A 5057-nucleotide genomic window follows, 5' to 3' on the forward strand; every position below is an offset into this window, starting at 1 on the left:
CAATAATCCTTCTTGCCTCAGTGACTCATTTACTCTTTTCTGTTGTTCCATATTTTCTGCCTTCTCAGTGAGATCCTGCAACCTGTGATTGCTTCTCAGCCCTGTAGCACATGTTATAGATGGAAACCCTGGACTTCCAAGCATGTGTAACCCAATATCCCTTAATATCTAGAGATTTATTCAAACGCCCAGTCTTATCCTTTAGGGAGATCACTATGGATTCAGGGGTTTATATCTGTCCCCTTGACCACTGATAGCTCTGATTTCTTCTTCCTTCTCATTCTCCACTTGGTACACTGCAGTTGTTCTCCAGCACAGCAGCAACCCAATTCATGCAGGATTAAGCCCCTACTTGTTAGACTCGTAACCCTCAATATGACACAGAAAAGGCTGTTGAACTGCCAATTTGAGAGTAAGAGCAAGGGCGGTTTATATTCGCAGATAACTGAAATCTGAATATCAGGTTCCTTGAGTCTCTCATTCATTTCTGTTGGACAGTGTTCTATCCTTCTACCTTTTTACAGAACCCTACCCCCTCTCCTTAGTTTTCCCTTGTCCTCAAATTCTCAGCAAAGAGCAGTTACCTGGTTTTGTTTTCTCTTTCTGAATCCCAAGTTATGCCCAAGTAACTTAGGCAGGCTCATCTCTAGGGAAAGATATTGGGTTCACCAAGGGATGGTTTGGCAACTAGGAAAAAAAAAGTTTTCTTTCTGTCACATGAGTGTTTCATAACCATTCCTTATCAACTTTGGTTCTCAGCCAAGGTGGCCAAGCCAAAAAACAAAAACAAAAACAAAAACAAACAAAACAACAACAAAAAAACAAACAAAAAAATAGCATCATGAACAATTTCTCCTTATTTCACCCTTTTAATAACAGATTTTTCAGATATAATTCATAAATCATAAAATTCACCCATTTACAGTATACAATTAAATGGCTTCTAGTGTATTTCCAGAGTTGTGTATTCATCAATACAATCGATTTTATTTTATTTTATTTTTTTGCATGTTGTATTCATTTATTTTAATTTCAGGTTAATGTGAGGGTACAAACACAATCAATTTTAGAACATTTTCATCAACCTCCAAAAACAAAATCCCATAGCCTTTAACTGTTACTCTTAACCTCTTATTTCTCCTCAACCTCTTATTTCTCCCCAGACATGTGCACCCATCAGTCTACTTTCTGTCTCTGTGGATTTTCCTATACTTTTGTGTAAATGAAATAATAAAATAATGGTCTTTTTTGGCTGGCTTCTTTCATGTAGCATGTTTTCAAGGTTCATTCATGTTGTAGCATGTATCAGACCTTCATTCCTTTTTTTTTTTTTTGCAGTTTTTGGCAGGGGCTGGGTTTGAACCCACCACCTCTGGCATATGGGGCTGGCGCCCTCCTCAATTCATTCCTATTTATGTTTGAATGCTATTCCATTTTTAGGATATACCATACTTTGGTATACCATTTGCTGTATTATCCATGCTTCAGTTTTGGGACATTTTGGTTGTTTCCATTTTTTTTTTTGTTATTATGAATATAGCTATGAATGTTTGTGTACCCATTTTTTGTGTGAACATATGTTTTCAATACTCCTGGGTATTTGAGTGGAATTTCTAGGTCATATGGAAACTCTATATCTAATCTACCTTTTGAGGAACTGCCAAACTATTTTCCACAGCAGCTGCACTATTTTTATATTCTAACTAGTAATAGATGAGCAATTTAGCCACATCCTCACCAACACTTCTTAGTGTTTTTTTTTTTTTTAAATTCTAGCCATCCTAATGGGTGGGTGATATCTCACTGTAATTTTGGTTTATACTTCCCTAATGGCTAATGACGTTGAACATCTTTCATGTGCTTTTTGGACATTTGTATGTCTTCTTTGGAAAAATGTCTACTCAGATCCTTTGCCCATTTTAAAATTGGGCTATTTATATTTTTGTTGTTGCATTGTAAGAATCCTTTATATATCCTGGGTATTAGACACTCATCATATATATGATTTCCAATTTTTTCCCCCAATCTATGACTTGTCTTTTACTTACTTGATGCTGTTCTTTGATGTACAAAAAGTTTTAAATTTTGGTAAAACTCAATTTGCCCATTTTTCTTTTGATACTTACGATTTTGGTGTCATATTTAGGCACTGTTGTCTAATTCACGGCCATGGCAATTTATACCGATGTTTCCATCTAAGATTTTATACTTTCAAATTTGATATTTAGATCTCAAATTGGTTTTGAGTTAATTTTTGTGTATGGCATAAAATAAGGGTCAAACTTTATTTACTACAGTGGTCCCATACCATTTCCTGAAAAGACTATTCTTTCCTCATTGACTGTTCTTGGCACTCTAGTTGAAAATCAATTGATCATAGATGTATGGAGTTATTTCAGAACTCTTAATTCTATTCTATCGATCTATATGTTTGTTCTTATACCAATACCACATTATTTTGATTACTGTAGGTATATAATAAATTTTGAAGTCAGGAAGCATGAATCTTTCTACTTTGCTCTTATTTTTAGGATTGTTTTGAGTATTGGTATTCTTTTAAATTCCATATGAATTTTATAAGAGGATACACTTTTCCATTTCTGCAAAAAAGTGGCAGTAGGGGTCAGGTGCGGTAGTTCAAGCTTGTAATCCCAGCACTCTGGGAGCTCAGGAGTTGGAGACCAGCTTGAGCAAGAGTGAGACCCCATCTCTAAAAAAGTGGAACAAATTAGCTGGGTGCTGTACTCTTAGCTACTTGGAAGGCTGAGACAGGAGGATTCCTTGAGCCAGAAGGATTGCAGGAGTTTGAGGTTGCTGTGAGCTAGGCTGACGCCACAGCACTCTACCCAGGGCAAAAATTTGACACTCTGTCTCAAAAAAGAAAAAATAGTAGTTGGGATTTTGGTGGCAATTGCATTAAATCTTAGATCAACTTGAGGAGCATTGCTATATATTTTTTTAGAGACAGAGTCTCAGTAGAGTGCCATGGCATCACAGCTCACGGAAACCTCCAACTCTTGGGCTTAGATTATATTTTTGTTGCAGTTTGGTCAGGGCCGGGCTTGAACCCACCACCCTTAGTATATGGGGCCAGTGCCCTACCCACTGAGCCACAGGTGTCACCCAAGCATTGCTATCTTAACAGTATTAAGTCTTCCAATCTATAACCACATATCTTTCCATTTATTCAGATCTTCTTTAATTTCTTTTACTAATGTTTTGAAGGTTTTGCTATGTAAGTATTGTATTTCCTTGGTTGAATTTATTTCTAAGTATTATTCTTTTTGATCTTGCTGTAAATGTAATTATTTTCTTAATTTTGTTTAAATAGTTCATTGCTAGTATAAAGAAATACAATTTTTTTTAGTATTTTGATCTGTGTCCTATAACTTTGGTGTATTTGTTTATTATCTCTAATAGTTAAAAAAAGTGGATCATTTAAAGTTTTATAAATATACATGTATATATATAATATATATGCATACATACATATATATGATTGTGTCTTCTGTAGAGATACTTTACTTCTTCCTGTCCATCCTTGATGCCTTTTATATCTTTCTGTTGTCTAATTGCCCTAGCTAGAACTTTCCATACAATGTTGAATAAGAGAGTGGACATCCTTGTGTTGCTCTTGATCTTGAAGAGTTTTCAGTCTTTCACAGTTAAGTATAACATTAGTTGTGGGGTTTTCATAGTTGCTGCATTAGGTGAGGATGTTCCCTTTCATTCCTAGTTTGTTGAGTATATATACAGGTATTTTTAGTTTTTTGTAATCTTGAAATGGTTTTAGGTTTGATCAAATGCTTTTACTGTATCTATTGAGATAATCATGGCTTTTTCCCTTGCTTCATTCTATTAATATCACATATTACATTGATTGGTTTTCCTGTGTTGAGCCAAACTTGAATTACTATAATAAATGCTTCTGGCTCATGGTGTATAATCCATTTAACATGCTGTTAGATTCAGTTTGCTAGCATTTTGTTGAAGAATTTGCATCTATTCATAAGGAATATTTGTCTGTACTTTACTTTTCTTGTAATGTGTTTGACTTTAGTATCAGAGTAATAATAGCCTGATAAAATGAGTTTGGAAGTGTTTGCTCCTGTTTATTTACATTTGGAAAAGTTTGAGAGTGGTTGGTGATAATTCTTTAAACATTTGGTAGAATTCGCCAGTGAACTCAGTTGGTCCTGAGATTTTTTTCTTTTGTTAGAACTTCTTAAAAAAATTTTTTTTGACTCAATCTCTTTGTTTGTTATAGGTCTATTCATATTTTTTATTTCTTTTTGAGTCAGTTTTGGTAGTTTGTGTTTCTAATCCTTGTCTATTTTATCTAGGTTATCTAATTTTTTGTCATACTTTTTTTTGGTAATATTCTCTTGTAATAGTCTTTAATTATACTAAGTCAGTAGTATAACATCTCCATTTTCATTCCTAATTTTAGTAATTTGAGTCTTCACTTTTCATTTCTTGGTCAGCATAGTTAAATTTTCTGCCAATTTTATCAATCTTCTTAAAGAATTAACTTTTAGCTTCATAGATTTTCTCTGTTTTTCTATTCTCTATTTCACTTACCTCCATTCTAGTATTTATTATTTCCTTCCTTGTATTTGCTCTGGGTGTAGTTTGCTCTTCTTTTCTGTTTCTTAACATGATTAACTAGTTTACTGATCATAAGATTTAAAAAAATGTTTTAAATTAATTCTGGAATCTAAGAACACTGTTGATTTTTCATTTTGGTCTTACACCTAGCAACCTTCCTGATTTCCTTTATAATTTCAAACATATTCTCTTGGATTTCAAAGGTAAACTATCATGAAACTGCATTAAAAGTGTTAATAAGTGTGCCTTTTTTTCCCACAGTGCTCCAGATAGGCATAGAAATGATTTCTTCCTCAGAGCTTGAAGACATTAATGAAAAGCCATTTGTGATCTTTGGAAAATATATATGTAGGTCTTACTTTTTGATTCAGGAAGAAAGTCTTTTGTAAAATGTGTATATAAGTATAAAACTTCTAGAAGAAAAACACAATTAAAATGTATGTGACCTT

This window comes from Otolemur garnettii, unplaced genomic scaffold (assembly GCF_000181295.1).
Source record: "Otolemur garnettii isolate 467f Iridium unplaced genomic scaffold, OtoGar3 scaffold00142, whole genome shotgun sequence".
In the NCBI taxonomy this organism is placed as follows: Eukaryota; Metazoa; Chordata; class Mammalia; order Primates; family Galagidae; genus Otolemur; species Otolemur garnettii.